General features: G+C 32.9%; 2 long non-coding RNA genes across 8 annotated transcripts in view; one reads left to right on the forward strand and one right to left on the reverse strand.

Moving 5' to 3' along the window:
* LOC148782212 (uncharacterized) overlaps positions 1 to 1005 on the reverse strand; it is a 6991-nt gene extending 5986 nt beyond the window's left edge. For 2 of the 4 annotated variants that reach the window (XR_016053195.1, XR_016053197.1), the window contains exon 1: positions 453 to 519. This is a non-coding gene — a long non-coding RNA (uncharacterized LOC148782212). Of the gene's footprint in view, positions 1 to 48; positions 131 to 452 lie in introns of those variants that run through there. The other 2 variants (XR_016053194.1, XR_016053196.1) reach the window with 2 other exon arrangements.
* A 1975-nt stretch (positions 1006 to 2980) lies between these two features.
* LOC18439283 (uncharacterized) lies at positions 2981 to 6379 on the forward strand. 4 transcript variants are annotated; one of them, XR_016053882.1, is made up of 4 exons: positions 2983 to 4088; positions 5548 to 5702; positions 5872 to 5920; positions 6051 to 6379. It is a non-coding gene; the product is annotated as an uncharacterized LOC18439283 (long non-coding RNA). The 4 variants fall into 4 exon arrangements; XR_016053879.1 differs by having other exon boundaries at positions 5548 to 5920; XR_016053881.1 differs by lacking the exon at positions 5872 to 5920.
* Positions 6380 to 17683: the final 11304 nt, after the last annotated feature.

A 17683-nucleotide genomic window follows, 5' to 3' on the forward strand; every position in this document is an offset into this window, starting at 1 on the left:
AATAGAGAGAGAAATACAGAGTGAGGGAGGGAGAGAAACGAAACACACCTCACCTTGAAAGGTAGAGAGCCATAAATACCTTGAGAGATATAAACAGAAAGAAAGAGAGAGAGGTAGAGAGAGATAAACAGAAAGAGAGAGAGAAAGAGGTTGAAAGAGAGAGAGAGAGAGAGAGAGAGAGAGGGGGAGAGAGAAATGAAGAGAAAGAAGAGAGGGAGAGAGAAACGAAAAGAGAGGAGAGAGAGAAACAAAGGAAAAGAGAGAGAAACAAAGAGAGGAGAGTGGGAGAGAGAAAAACGGCACACCTTGTTGAGAGGTTGAGAGGCATCAAGAGAGAGAGGGCGAGAAAGAGAGAGAGAAAAAAACGAGCATACCTCGTTGAAAAGTTGAGAGACATAACCAAAGAGAGGGGGAGAGAAAGAAACAAAGAGAGAAAGGGATAGAGAGCCAACCTAGTTGAGAGGGGCGCGTGAGGTTGAGATACTGCTATCCCTTACTGAGAGGTTTAGAGGGGCACGTGAAGTTGAAAGACTTTTATTTATAAACCTAATTAGTATAGAAGTCTTAACATAGTAGTATGCGAGATATTTTGTGTGAAAAAATAGTAACTATATTTTAAGATATAGGTGAGATATAGTTTGAGTTCGTTCTCTCCCCTAAAATTTGGGTTGATCTTAAAAAATACTTGGGTTGTTACTTGTTTGACTGAACGAAACGGCACCTTTTTAAATCTAGATATCATCAATATCCCACAAAAAAGGTCCTACCTGATATTTCAGAATATTGTAAAATCGATAATGGTTAAAAGATACAAAAACGAATGAAACGGCACCTTTTTAAATCTAAATAATCATCAATTATCTGAAAAAAAAGGTTCTACCATGTATCTTGTATCTCATCTTCCCCCTAACTTGTATCTCATCTGACAAAAAGGTTCTACCCAAGGCCCAAAGCTTGTATCTCATCTTCCCCATAACAGCACTCTACCCCCATCTTTCTTCCCCTGAACTTCGTCTTTCATGGCTTCCTCTGGTAAATCCCAAGTGAGCTCAAGCGGCAAGGTTCCTACAAATTACGGACATCTACCCTACACCAAGCAAGATAAGGGCAATTACCGCGCACCAAGGTGTAGAGAGAAAGTAGAGAGAGAAAACGATGTGCATCGTAACTAACCATATCCTCTCATTAGAGATTTTCTTTCCTGTAATTTCTCTGACTACACATCATCTTTCTTGTAATTTTAGTTGCCAAAGATATTATACTCCTGCGTAATTTTAGTTGGGAAAGATATTATACTCATATTTCTTGTAATGTTACTTGCCAAAGATATTATACTCCTACGTAATTTTAGTTGGGAAAGATATTATACTCCTGCAAGAGTATAATGTTCATTGCGCCCATTGATAAACCCCCACCTAGAAATAATCTTAGGACCCCAAAGTTTGGCTTAAATTAGGAGGTTTGGGGTGAGTCACGACGTTCAAATGCAATAATTACCTTTTTAAAATGATTATGACAGTTTAGGGTGAGTCACGAAACCAAGTGTAATAATTATGAAAATGTGTTCAATAATTATCTTTTTCAAATGATTTATGATGGTTTAAGGTGAGTCAGGAAATCAAGTGCAATAATTATGTTTTTTGAAACTGTGTTAGAAAAGAATGATTGTAAACTCATGTACAAATAATTACCTTTTTCAAATGATTATGACCGCTTAGGGTGAGTCAACCAAGTGTAATAATTATGTTTTTTGAAACTGTGTTCAATAATTATCTTTTTCAAATGATTTATGACGGTTTAAGGTGAGTCACGAAATCAAGTGCAATAATTATGTTTTTTGAAACTGTGTTAAGTAATTATCTTTTTCAAATGATTTATGACGGTTTAAGATGAGTCACGAAATCAAGTGCAATAATTATGTTTTTTTGAAACTGTGTTAAAAAAGAATAATTGTGAACTCATGTACAAAAGATGAGTGTCTACTCTACAAAAATAATTGTTACCTCTATGTACAAAGAGAAAATTTTCGAATTGCACATTCTAAAGACTTTAAAAAAAAATTCTCGAGATCTAATTATTTGAAAACTCAAATTTCAATCTTTTTTTTCCTTTGAGATTAATAATTGCACCTTCTATGCACTAAAGAATGTCTCAAGCCTTAATTATTAAAAACAAAATTTAATATTTTCTATTTTTAGATTTTACTTTGTATTTTTTTTTTTTCTTTTTACATTTTTTTTTTCAACCTGATATCAGAACACCGAGCCGTCATCCAATTTTTTTTCTTCTTCTAGGAAGTACACCAAGTATCTCTCTCTATAAGGGATCTCGTCACGCGTGGCTCGCTGATATTTGCAGCAATAGATAGTTGTGGTTGTGATCCGTTCTTTTGCATGTTGGTGATAACACCTACTGCCCAAAGCTTTGCATAGGAACCTTTGTTAATATCTTTGCTTTACAGACTTTTGTAAGCAAAAACTTCTCCAATAAATTATCTCCAAGCCTTTTATTCTAAATAGCAAAAACTTCTCCTATAAATTATCTCCAAGCCTTTTATCCTAAATGGGGGATCAAAAATTTGGTTCAAATATTTTAAAGCTAATCTCCGAGCCTTTTATTCTCTATGGGGATCACGGTTCAAATATTTCAACATTGTGAGCTTCTAAATACTCTCATCATATACGTTTCGAATAAATAATGCTCATGATCGTTAATGTATTAGAATCAAATTATGCTCCCTTGGGAGCATAGATACACGGTCTTTTAGGTTTTAGAGAGAGAAAAGAATCATTTTCAGTTGGCTAACTACATCTCTCATGAAAGGTTATCTTTTTAAAAATTTAAATGTCCTGATTTGTAGAGACAAAGAACGATTCTGTACGACACTCCTATAATTTGGGTATAGATTTGAAAAGAGAATAATACACCAATAAATAGAGATTTAATTATCTCAAAATTAAAGAATCCTCTGTATTTAAGTAACCGTATTTCAGAAATCTTCAACATGGAGAGAAAGAGGAGAAAAATGGAAGACTCCCCACCATGTGAGCCAAGAGGACTGGACCTTTCCCTCTCTCTATATCTTCCTAGTCCCCCTAGTCCTCCTGTCTCTCTACCAGAATGTCCATTACAGCCTTCTCTCTCTCTAACCCCACATCCATTCCAACCCTCTCTCTCTCTAACCCCACATCCATTCCAACCCTCTCTCTCTCTAACCCCACATCCACCACAAACCTCTCTCTCTCTTTCCTCGTGCCAATCTTCCTCTTCTCTCTCTTCTCCCCCACGCCCTCCAAACCCATCCCCCTTCTACCTCCAACCAGCACGTTGTTTCACTCACTCAACATCATCATCTTTCTCTTCACCTATTCTTTCTCCCTCATCAAACTTGGAGAAAAATGAATCAAAGCACCCATCTCCTCTCTCCTCCCAACCCCCTCAAAACCACCACCCCTCATCTCCTCTTGAGTCTGAAGACGCTATGTCCGCTCTCTCTTCTCGTTCTCGATCCCGTTCCCGTTCCGAAGACGTCTCGGTGTGCCAATCGGCTCGAGTACGTAATGAAGAAGAGCAAAAGCCGAAGAAGACACTGAAGCCAAAGTTTGTCGAGCCTCAGTTCGTTTGGGCCACGAACCTTAGGGCTTCGGTCCAGACTCTGAAATATCTCAGCGACAATGACATTAGGTGGGTCGGCGGCGAAGTCAAGTGCAAGCATTGCGATAAAGTGGACTACGTAGAAATTGAGATCCAGGGGAAATACTTGGAGTTGATGCACTTTGTCCAGTCGAATCTCCCGGATATGCGGGATCGAGCACCGAAGGATTGGACGACCCCGAAGCTCTTCAAGTGCCGGCTTTGCGGCCAGGACGAGGCCGCTAAGCCGGTTGTTAGTGACAAGAAAAAGATGATTAATTGGCTGTTTTTGCTGCTAACTCAATCCTTAGGGCACTTGACTTTGGAACAGCTTAAGTACTTTTGCAAGCACAATAAAAAGCACAGGACTGGGGCCAAAGATCGTGTTTTGTACTTGACCTATCTTGGTTTGCTCAAGCAGCTTGATCCAACAAACTTCAATGATCGTATCTAAGGTTTTACCTGACTATAATTTTATTTTTAACTGACATATACTCCATGCTCTGAGGAAAAAACGGATTCTAGTTTTTTAAATCTGGAGTAGTAGGGGTTCCCATTTTTGTTTTTAATTTGTATATAACAGTTTGTATAATCATAATGGTACAGGAACACTTCCGGGAGAGTTTGCATGTAATAATAGTCTTTATAATCATAAAGGAATGCTTTCTATGTTCCCCTACAACATAGAAGTTCTATGTTTCTCTTTTTTTTTTTATTTATTTATTACTTCTATGTTCCCCCTATTTTTATTTTGTATAATCATAAGGGAAAGCTTCATAGAACTTTTATGTCCCTCGTATTTTGTATAATCATAAGGGAGAGCTTCATAGAACTTCTACGTTCCCCCTATTCCATATAATCATAAGGGAAAAGTTTCTATGTTCCCCCTATTTTTATTTTTATTACTTCTATGTTCCCCTATGTTTATTTTGTATAATTATAAGGGATATGTTCCCCCTATTTTGTATGATAGGGAAATCTTTATAGAACTTCTATGTCCCCCTATCCCTTATAATCATAAATGAAAGCTTTCTATGTTCCCCTAAAAATAAAAGTTCTATGTCCCCTATTAGTTATAATCATAAATGAAAGCTTTCTATGTTCCCCAAAAAATAAAAGTTCTATGTCCCCTATTAGTTATAATCATAACTTTTTATGTTCGTTTTTTTTAATATGAAATTTGGTACGTGTTATTAATGGGGCTCACCTATAAAAAAATATAAACTTTAATTTTTTGATAAAAAATAATGACCAAAATACCCCTTGAAATTTTCAGGGGTATTTTGGTTATTTTTTATTGAAAATATTTTTTTTCGTTAGTTTAATATAAAAATGGAGTTAATATAAGAATGGAGTTAATATAGGAATGGAGGTCCAAAATTTGTTATCAAAACCGTTTATAAAAAAAAATTAAAAATTAAAAAATGTACGAAGGGGAACATAGAAAACTTTCTCTAATTATAATGGTATAAATCTATCTTAGGGGAATATAGAAAGCTTTCCCTAATCATAATGGTATAAATCTATCTCTCGTTTTCTAACTCTGATCTTTTGTTTTTCCCTGATCATAATGGTATAAATCTATCTCTCATTTTCTAACTTTGATCTTTTGTTTTTCTAACTTGATGCGATCCATTCTGATCTTTTGTTTTCCCTAATCATAAAGGTATAAATCTATCTCTCATTTTCTAACTCTGATCTTTGATTTTTCCCTAATCATAATGGTATAAATCTATCTCTCATTTTTTAACTTTGATCTTTTGTTTCAATCCATTCTTATAAAGAACTATTTATTAAAAAAAATATCAAATATTTACTAAAAAAATTAAATCTTTCTTTTCTTAGACTCGACTCGAAGAAAAATAAGAAGTGATTGTCTACTAATCAAATCTTTCTTTTCTTGACTCGACTTAGACAATCAAATCTTTCTTTTCTTGACTCGACTCGAAGACTTTGCTTGACTTGACTCGACTTGAAGAAAAAACAAAGAATACTTGACTCGACTCGAAGATTTTGCTTGACTCGACTGCTCGTTGTCTGGCCCTGAGGTTATCTTTCTTTTGTTTGAGGTTATCTTTCTTTTCTCCCTCTTTAACCTTGAAGGTTATCTTTTCTTTTGAGGTTACCTTTCTTTTCTCTCCTCTTTTCTTGACTCTCTCCTCTTTGTCTCGACTCTTTTGTGGTTACCTTTCCTTTCTCTCCTCTTTTCTTGTCTCCTCTTTTCTTGACTCCAAAAAGGTCACTCCTTTTGGAGCACCAGCGGGATCACTCCACGTTTATTATAGAGGTAGACGTTTATTATAGAGGTCTTAACCTTATATTATAGAGGTTTATTATAGAAGTTTATATTATAGAAGTTTTGATTGGGGCAATTTTAGCCCTTAATTAAAAAATGGCCTTATGACCTTGTATTACAGAGGGTGCTTGCTGACAACGATGAGATAGAAGCGGAGATTGGACGCTTACAACGATGAGATGGAAGAGGAGATTGAACTTGCATAGGAGAGAAAAGTTTAGATAACTTCAGAAGTACTTCAAAAGAGCAGAGAGACTGAAGAGAAAGAAAATTTCAGGTAAAACTTCAGAAGAACTCATATTGAGAATATGAGAACTTCAAAAAAACTTGCATTACAGCTTCAGTTAGGGTTTTGATTTGGTTGTATAGCTTTAGTTACATTTTTTATTAGATTTGAATGCCTTTTACATTTATTTGTATTTTGGATGGATAATATAAAGGTTCAATTAGCAACACTGTGTGTTCCTTTTGCTTTTTGGATTTTCACAAAGGTTCAATTACATTGTTTGTTTTTGGACTTCAAAATTTCCATTCACCTCAATTTTTCAACTTATTATTCAATGAAGTTTCATTCCTACAGGAGGCAGATCACCTCAAATTTTCAACTTATTATTCAATGAAGTTTCATTCCTACAACAGGCAGATGTCCCTTCCACTAAACCATCCCAAATGGAATTCCATTCTTACCAGCAGATGTCCCTATCCCCACTAAACTATTCAAAATAGGGTTGTGGGGTGGGGGCTAACTCTTTTTTTCACTAAACTATTCGAAATAGGGTTATGGGGTGGGGATTAATTTTCTTTTTTGTAATTGTTAAGATGTAATTGTAAATGTGGATTGGGACATAATTGTAAATATGGGCCCTGTTTGGATGTATTCATCATTACTATATAAAAAAAAGTTCCCTTTAATTGATTTTAATCTACATATTCTAAAATCAATAATGTAATATAATTAAGCAATTGTTCTTTTTTATATCTATTTTGAATCTCCAATCTAACAACTATGGGGCTTCATAAGCAATGTATTTATCGAACTCGAATTCAAAATAGATTCACTTCCAAGCTATCAATTTTTCATAGGTGTATTGAAAGTTTACAGGTTAGCTAGAGCAATAAGTAAAAGAACTTAATAGTTTCTCTTCTTTATCCAAACCCAGGTATAAAATGGAGCGATAGGTAAAAGAACTTAGTTGTTGGTCCAGTCTGATCTTTATCCAAACCAGGTATAAAATAGAGCGATAGGTAAAAGAACTTAATTGTTGGTCCATTTTCATCTTTTTCCCTACCTGGGTATAAATATATAAAATTTAAAATTTTCCAATCCAGATTCAGTAGTTGATCCAATCTCACCTTCATCCAAATCCGGATATAAACATATGAATTTTTTATTGGATATGTGTTTATAAATTTTTTATTGGTTATATGTGTGTCTTCTAACCTAGATCTGATTTATTGGTTGGTTATATGTGTGTCTTCTAACCCAAATCTGACCTGATAAAATCCAAGATTGTCAAGTCCAAGGTGGACCAAAAACCTGACTCAGCTCACAAAGTCTAAGATTTAGATTCATATCCAATTACCACCCTATTGCGATGCAGGAGAAAGGATAACCTCGAAAAAAAATTTCCTCGGAAAGATTTTAGAATCATATCCCATTGCCACCCTATTGTGATGCAGGAGAAAGTATAACCTCAAATTTTCTTTTTTCTATGAAATTTTTTTTGGGTGAGTCAGTGGGGAAGAGGACCCTACCCTCAGCAAGAACTGAACCTAGGACCCTACCCTCAACAAGAACTGAAACTATGACATTGCAATTTGTTAATCATTAACCAACTAAGCTCAAGTTCTTTTCCTGAGAATAACCTCGAAATTACTCATCTTTCCCTTTGGATAACCTCGAAATTACTTTTTCCGAGGATAACCAACTTCTTTTTCCCGAGGATAACCTCGAAATTACTCCTCTTAGCCGGACAACCGCGAAATTACTTTTTCTGATGATAACGTCAAGAAATTACTCCTCCTTCCCTTAAGATAACCAAGAAATTACTTTTTCTTAGGATAACTTTGAAATTACTACATGTCCACCCGGTCAATCCAACCCAATTGCCACCCTGACTAACCGTAATTTTCAACATAGTTTGGTGGTTCTCGTTGTTAGACACATATATTATGGTTGTCTGAGTTAGGCTTGGTTACACTCATCAACTAATGGTTGTTTGAGTCAAACATGTGAGGGATATCACAATTTTGAGTTGGTTGCTTTTTATATAATATTTGAGTTGAAATTATAGGGGAACTTTGAATGTAATTTTATGTTCCATTATAATTTTAATTGATGGTTCTTTATATCTCTCTTCTCGCTTACCTCTCTCTCTTTATCTATCTTTTAATTTGTTTTACAACCATTACGTTCCAATAAAAAGTTAAAAACTGACTAGGCTTTAGTGCTTTATCTAACAATGATTATTGTTTTGATTTAAAGGAATTCCATATGATACGATTCGCTAAAACTTGGATTTCTCTATGTGGACTACTATAAGGTCTTGATAATTTTAGCTTAAAATATTAAGCTACATGCCAAAGGAAAATTTTGGCTTTAGAATATTAAGCAAAATGTAAAAAGGGAAATTACCAAAGGTAAAGGAGATTTAGGAGAGACTTATCTCTCCCTTATATTCATATATAGGTCATACCAGAATCTTACCCATCTCTGTACGGTTGAGAAAATTAGGAGCTTAAGGAAGGAAATATCATACAATCGGTCTCTCTTTTTTTCAAGATTTTAGGAATTCTATAGAAATTATCATAAAGAAATTAGAAGTAGCCACCCTTTTCTCTCTTTTTTCAAGATTTTAGGAATTCTATGGAAATTATCATAAAGAAATTAGAAGTAGCCACCCTTTTCATGCGTGGGGTGATTTTTTAAAAAAATAATATTTTTAATCCATTTTATCATATTAATAAAAAGATAAAGACTAAATATTAAAGAGAAACATATAGCTTTCTCTAACCCCCTTTCTGATTACATCATATCAGTGAAGAATATCAATTACTCTACACCAACATTATCTTTAGCAATAAAATCTTTATCTCATATATACTAAAGTCCCTCTATTTCAAGGCACGTGTCTTATATTCTCTTTAGAGATAGGGTCATTTTTTATTCTTGGGGGTGTCCACTCCTTAACTCTAGCTTAATAATATAGTATAGATAATTATAAGTAAATTAATTACATTATAATTTATGTCAATAATTAATAAATCATTTATTATAATAGTAATAGATATAATAAATATTTTTCAAATATTTCAATTAGTGCCTATCTTTTAAAATTTATAAGAGAATAGCGAATATACATCTAAGTAATAATTAAATATATGGTTATGGTTTCATATAAATAAATTTTAATATTATGATTAATTTTAGTCCTATAATAAATAATTTTCAAATGTTTTAATTAGTGCCCATCTTTTAAAGTTTATAAGAGAATAGCGTATACACATTTAAGTAATAATTAAATTTATGGATATGGTTTCATATCAATAAATTTTAATATTATGATTAATTTTAAGGATTTTATGTTACGAGACAGCTTAACTTTTTACAAGGAGGTCACGATTACTCCTAGCTATTGGATGGCTTGGGATATGTCACAAAATTCCAAATTTTTTGTTTTTTTCTAATTTTGAGTCTAGTTAGTGACACTCTTCCAACCACCTAATTTGAGATTTGACGAACAAAATTGATTGTGACATTCTTGTACCAAAATTGTCTTTATATATATATATATATATATATATATATATATATATATATATATATGTCTATTAGTTGTTTTCCATTCCATTGAAATAACTTGCATCGGAAACCTCAACCACATTAACACTATATAGTTTTTTAGTTTGAGATCCCTGATCTTGTCTTTTCACCGTAATCTAAACCAAGAACGCGAAAGCCAGAATTCAAAATATATATATATATATATATATATATATATATATATATATAAATGTACGAATCATAACTATGCAACAATTATAAAATTATAAATATAAAAGTGAATACAATTTAGTTCTATACTATTTTGAATAATTATGATTAATAGTGTAATTCATTTATTACGATAATGTTAGTTATGTTTATAATTAATTATTTTAATTTTTTATTGATAAGATAGGGAAAAATAGACCTAGGTGGGTTAGCTATGTGTAAGCGTGTATAACACTCGTACACTGAGGGTGATTTGGTTCAAGTAGAAGGTCCTAAAATTGCAAGGGGCGATTTGGTTCAAGTAGAAGATCCTAAAATTGCAAGGGGCGATTTGGTTCAAGTAGAAGGTCCAAAAATTGCAAGGAGCGATTTGGCTCAAGTAGAAGGTCCTAAAATTATAAAGGGCGATTTGATTCAAGTAGAAGGTCCTAAAATTGCAAGGGGAAGCCCCAAAAGGATATCAATAGAAGTAATAAGAGGAGATAGGGTGACTTAGGGGCTGTTTGGGCACTTGCCTACCAATCTATTAATTGACAATAGATGTATTACTTGACAATAGATTACGAAAATATGAGAGGAGATAGGGTGACTTAGGGGCCGTTTGGGTACTTGCCTACAAGTCTATTAGTTGACAATAGATGTATTACTTGACATAGATTACATCTGTTACTTAAAAATAGATTACGAAAATATGAGAGGAGATAGGGTGACTTAGGGGCCAGGTACCTGCCTACAAATCTATTACTTGACAGATTACATGAGACTGTGAAAAGGATTCGCGAGATTCCTCTAAAAAAAATCTATTATGAGAAAAAACTATTACGGAAAAATCTAATCCAATGCTCGGTGATAGATTTTAATCTATTACAGATTACATGAGACTGTGAAAGGGATTCGCGAGATTCCTCTAAAAAAATCTATTATGAGAAAAATCTATTAGCGAAAAATCTAATCCAATGCCTGGTGATAGATTTTAATCTATTACGAGAGTGACGGGTTTAATTTTGGGAAATCTTTCGCGTGCGTTTTTGCCTACCCTATCCCTGATTAAACACTCTCTCTTGCCTACCCTATCCCTGATTAAACACTCTCTCTTCATAAACACTCTCTCTTCATAATAACTAGGTGATCCTGATTAAACACTCTCTCTTCATAATAACTAGGTGATCCTTGATTAAACACTCTCTCTTCATAATAACTAGGTGATCCGTCTCTTTCTTTTTAAGCTCGTCCTTTAATAACTAAGTGATCCCTCTCGTTTTATGCTCGTCCCCTTATCTGAAGGCATCAACTTTATATAAAAATAAAAATAATAAAAATAATCAATGATAAATTACACAACACTCACACAACATAATGTGATCCCTCCCTTGTCCCCCATCTGAAGGTATCAGTGTCATATAAAAACAAAAATAATAAAAATAAAAATCAGTAATCAATGATAAATTATACAACACAATCATAATAAACCTTCTAGTTTAGTAATCAAACTTGTTCCTATTTTTTAACTCACCCTACAAATTTTGAATTTACTATCATAAATTTATTGTTCATTTGAAATTATATAGAGAGACATTTGAAAGACTTTTATACAAAATAAATAAAAATAAGGCTTATCATAATAAAATCACGTTATTCCAATCCTATCGTTCCAATGACTTATCACATTGAAACCAATGTCATGTTAGAAAACATGTGATTGCATATAAGTGCCAAAGGCACTTAAAATAAGTAAGAAATAGTGTCATGACTGTAAAACGGTATAAGTTATTATTAGAAAATCTTTTTGGAATGGTGATAATGTTATTATTAGATATCTTTTTGGAATGGTGTGATGATGATTTTAATTCAGTATTTTAGTAGAAGTTTGTGACAAAAAAGAAGGAAATGATAATTTTGCATTTTAGTGGAATTTTGTGACAAAAAAAGAAGAAATGATAGTTTATAGGCACGTGCTGGTAAAATGTTGGTAATACATTTCCTATATTTCTTCCAGATATAACCAAACAATAACAATGCATTTCCCAGGTTGCATCTAAATACTACCCAAACAGTAACAATCCATTTACAAGTAATGTATTATAGGTAATGTATTATAGGTAATGTATTATACAGTAATGTATTACGCCAGTAATATATTTCACAGACAATATATTTTCAGATATCCAAACTGCCCCTTAAGGTATAACTGTAGCCCTTAATACAACGAAATGATTGAACATGATTGGTGCAGCCGATCTCAAATAGTTGAGATAAGGTTTGATGATGATGATCATGATTGCTATAATTACTAATATTCATAGTTGTCACGATAATAATCAATTTAATACATATAAATATTATTATGAAATTAGTAATATATTTTTACTATTGTAATGAAAGATATGTTTATTATAGAAATATTTAGAATCATAATTAAATATTATTAATACAATATAAGTGCATAATTTTAATTATGTAATTATATACTAATAAAAAAAACACAATGTTCTTTGAACTAGTGAATAGGGGTGGCAATGGGTTAGGCCAGCTTCAACCCTAAAAATTCCACAAAATGTGGCTCGAGGACCAGGTAGTGCCAAGGCTTGTCCAGGGCCAGAACAAGGTCAACCTAGTTCGGCTCAGTCCAGTCTTTATATTTTTCTTTCATTTTTTCAATTTTTCATTTGAGCTAGCCCATCCTGACTCTGACAGGACCAAAACCTGGCCTGGACCAGGCCGACTAGGACCATCCCTATGTGGATCAGGCCCAGGCTAGGGCTAAGGCTAGCTTGGCCCTAGCCCAGGCCCAGCCTATAGCCAGCCCATAGTGACTGAATACCATAATCACTTATATGCATATGCGGCATCAACCAAATTATTGACAATTAACAAAAAAAAAATCTCTATATTCATATTTGGATGAAGTTTGCATGAGTTGTCTATTGTACTATACAAGTAAAGCGCACCTCTAAATTTTGTTCGAAGATGTAGCTTTGGTGTCAAAAACTTTACAATAGCTTGAAAATCCATGTTCAACTCAAGTAATGAACTGTTAGGATGTAGATTGAACAAATCTATAAACACTAGAAAATCTAGTGCATTTTGTTGAATTTTATTGATTTTAAATTATTTATTTTTATTTTTAAGAGATGTTTGATGATCATAAGTATGTATGTTCAAAATTTGAGTTTAATTGTGTCTATAGAGCAATAAATAAAATTAAAATACACCATCTACATTTAAGAAAAGTAGGATGTTTTCAAATTTATGAAAAATAGGGTTTTCTCGAACTTTGTGACATATCTAAACTATCAAATTTTACATCGGGTAGTTGTAAGTAATTGTGACCTCCTTATATCGAAAGTAAATGGTCTCATGGTATAGAATCTATTCTTCTTCGTTTTGTCAAAGAGCATTGTTCATTATTGACAAAATCTATTCCATAAATTATAAATTTTTTGACAAAAAATGGAAAATAAAATCATATTCCTTATTTTTAGGGAAAATAAATATGTTGAGGAAATGCAATAATTTGATATCATGCATATGCAAACAAATCTTATTTCTTAGGGCCCTTCTATGCACGTATAACATTTTCTAATTCCTTATTTTGATGAAGAAAAAACAAGTATAACTTTGCTTGAAAACTAAAATTTTCTAAAAAATTAGAATTTATCTTCGTTAACCGGAATAATTTTTGAAACCTTATATGGTAAGTTTAGTGAGCAAGATGTTCTTTGATGGGTGGGGAAATGGCTAAATCAAATATAACAAAGGGCTATTTATAGGACGGTTAAGATATTAATATAGATTGGGACTTTTTTTTTTTTTTTTTGTAAATAACTAATATACCGACATTATTATTGTCTACTGTATAAATCTTGTCACGAGAGTGAAAGTTTTTAAAAGATCAAAGAAAAGGCCCGAAAGGACATGGAAGAAAGTAGTGAGAAAATATATCGTGACTTATGTTCTGACTAAAGGTATGGCCTTTGATAAAGCGGAATAGAGGAACATGATTCGTATAACCCATCTCAATTAATTGGGATAAGGCTCTACTGATGATGATGTCCATAAACGGTATCAGAGACCTGCTTAAGTGAAATTTACCCTATATCGAAACAAATTACAACTATTGATGAACATGTTAGTGTTATAAGAGATTTAGAACGTTTATCTAAATTAATGGTATGGAAGAGATGAAAGTAGAAATATATTTTGCTTCATTTGTATAAATAGATTCGGGCATGGTTCGTATAAGGCTGAGGACTCAACCAATGAAAGAAAGGCGCACCTACTAAAATAGTGCTAAAATATGTTGTTTCAATAACATAAATCTTTGTGATAATCTTAAATTTATTTTTATATCTAATTATAAAATTTAAACACTAAAAAAATAGTGTAGATAAATCAGATCTACCAACAATTAAATGCTTGAAAATTGACCGTCTAGATAATTCATTACAAGATGTATTGTTTCCAATAGTTGAAATCTATTTTTTTCTCATGTTCATACATTTTGAGGTCGAGACAATCGATTTGAGGGTTTTTCAGTATTGAAAAACCTCTTCTAGTGATTATTTTAGGTGTGTTTTAATTTGATTGTTTACCACCTCTCCTTTATATGATATTTTTTTTTTTTTTTGGGTAATTCAATGGGGATGACGAGCCCCAACCCAAACCCCAACCCCATCCTCCCCTTGTATAAACTTTTTCTTTAATTGTTATGCACTTGGGATTTTGTGGATTTTGTAAAAGAATTTCCACTGGTATTGAATATAGGTAGGTATGGTGGAATGTATGAGAAACGTTTTTATTTTTTAAATTTGGCATTCTCAGCTGTCTTTCATGGTTAAGAGGGCTTTCAATTTAAGAAGAACTGAGTACGTAGGCTCTGATTTTAAACGCACTTGGAACCTTCAAATGATATTATGCTCTTGTGGGAGAGTATGCTATACAATTACCCCGAGGTAAAACTTTATTTGGGGTCAATTTTTAGGATCCCAATTTTGAGGAATTAACAACTTCAAGCCATAGATTAACTTCAATTAAAAATATTTCTTAACTATACCTTATTTGTACTTAAAAAAATTAATGTCAATATTGAAGAGTGATCATCCAATTATTAGATAGTGAGATCTAAGTGTTAGAAACTTAAATATCAATTTATTTTATTTTTACTTTTTTGTGAATAATCATCTAATGACTCTTAGGGTTCCCAAGACGTCATATTTTTAAAAAATACTCCCAAGTGAGTTTTCGACCAAGGGAGTAGACATACGCTATACCTTACATGAGCAATGAACATGCGCTCGAAGGGGAAAACGACCCACCAATTTTTTTTTTTTTTTGTCATGGATTTCTATTCCTGCAAATCATCAGATATACCAAATTTCATGGATCTAAAGCTGAAATTGGTTTACAATGAAGCCACTATGCAACGCCTATGGGCAAAAATGTACGGTGTTTTCACCCATAAGCTCGGTGCCGTCCGATTTTTTTAGATGGCGTGAATAACGTTTTTTTGATAAAGCTGCAACGAGAGCCATTGCGACTCAAAATCATTGTTTACTTTTGCCTTGGTTTTCTGGTTTACAATGATTTGAAATGCATTTAGAACCCTAAATTCTTTTGAAACCAAAGTTGACACATACATCGATCGACTCACCAAATACTTTTCCTTCGGCTAATGGGTTTCGTAAATTAAACAAAAAATTTCATATAGAATCCAAATTCCTCATATTATTTCATGGTAGACCCTCATTCCGTTTTTTTTTCAAGTGGCATAAGAAAACCCCTAAAGATTTCACCGTACACACTCATCTCTTATCTCCGTCTTTAATTCACTTTTGACCCTAAAAATTAGCCCAAACAAATCTTTTTATATCTTTTCAACCCAAATTTTTTTTAACCCCCTTTCCATCCATTAAAAAAGTTTTTTGGTTTAAATGATTTTAAAAAAAATTGAATGAATATTTATGATTAAAAGTCAATAAAAGAGGGAGATAAGAGATGCGCGGTATGGTGAAATATTTAGGGGTTTCCTTATGCCGTTTGAAAGAAAAACAGAAGGAGGGTTTACCATAAAATAATATGAAGAATTAGAGTTCTATATAAAATTTTCCTTAAATTAAAAGGTAAGGTTTTAGGAGCATGTTTGCGCTCTCCCAAAAGCCAGCTTGAAGATGAACTTTCAATACAAAATCAATGATGAATCAATAAAAAAATATGTAATACCTTATCAAGACCCTCCATTTCGCCCCATAAATATGAATTTACGGATCCACAAGATCTAAATTTTTTAGAGCTAAAAATTTTACAATCAATTGTGAAATTGTTTGGTGAGTGTGACCATTAAAGGCCTTATTAGTGCTTGTAATGAAATCATTTAATATAATGGAACATGAACTCAGTGAGAGTATGGTCTCTTGTTGACCATACTAAGCAAATAACATTTGCTGATATCAAATTGTGTTTGACGGCCTAGGCCAGTTGGTTGGGACCTGGGCATAGAAAATTATCCGATAAGGGTTCTAATAGGTCATCCCTCGATGAGATCAAAGTATGTCCGGATGAGTAATCCAATGGACTATGTGACCTTTATGTGTGATGGTGGCCTTCAGATATAGGGGTCAAAACTTCATCTATATACCATCTCGAAAAAGCGAACCACCTTTTAATGGGAAGCTTATGCATATGCGATAGATACCCCTATGCGTCATAGGAGTTGTGGTCGCATTAGGTCTAAGTGACCTTGGCACGTCTATATGGGAGAACCTGAAATCTACAAACTAGGATTATGACCCCTTGGCTCATCAACCGGTGACCCACTAATGAGCCCCTGTGGGTCATGGGAAACACTGGGTCGGTTGATAAAGCAAGTGTGGACGCTAGTCTACCGTTGAAGGTAGAGTGCCCCAGATTGTCTATTCCTAAGCCATATGGATTCTTATCCCATCTAATAAATTTAATTGTGTTTATTTTATAATGATATGATTTGAGAATTATTATTTGAATTTTTTAGATAACTGGATATTTTATTTATAAAATTTACATTTATAAAACGAAAATATTTAGAGTGATGGAACCAATCAAATAAGCTAATAATGGCCAAAGCACATTGCAAGAATTTATTTTGCTGACTAGCAATCTTTGCAAGATGTTTACGTCATCGAGTGCTGTTCATTAAAAAGAAGTGCTGTTCATTAAAAAGAAGTCCACACACAAGATTGTGCAAAGAACCCAAAGAAATAGAAGAAAAAGAGAATATATTTTCACAAATTGGTCAAGAGTTCATAATAGTGTTTTAAGACTCGGTTGAGTCCACTCGGACTCCACCTAGTTACCCCGAGCTTTATGTACGGGATACATTAAAAAAAGAAAAAAAAAAGCCAAAAATAAAAATAAAAGTATGGTATTGTTGTTGTGTAAAATATTTACATATAATTTATATCGCCATATGCCAATATTGGTCAGTTTTTTTGTTTGCCATATTTCCTTCATTCTTTCTTTCTTTTTTCCTTTTGGATCTTTATGAAAAAGTCCCAAACTATCCAATTTTATGTACATTTAAGCTTATTTGGAATTTTTTGGTTGCTTTTGGTTGTATTTAACCTTTGATATTTTTATTTTATTTTTTATGTTATTTTATTTTAGTTATTTATTTATTTTTGTTTTTATTTTTTATTTACTTTCAAAGGCTTTTGGCCCTGTATGGTAGTAATTTTCCTTGAGGCCGAGTTCCCTGCCCACTTCGAGTTTTGAAACACTGGTACATA

Source organism: Amborella trichopoda, chromosome 4 (assembly GCF_054954075.1).
Source record: "Amborella trichopoda isolate Santa Cruz 75 chromosome 4, AtrichopodaSantaCruz75HAP2 v2.0, whole genome shotgun sequence".
Classification (NCBI taxonomy): Eukaryota; Viridiplantae; Streptophyta; class Magnoliopsida; order Amborellales; family Amborellaceae; genus Amborella; species Amborella trichopoda.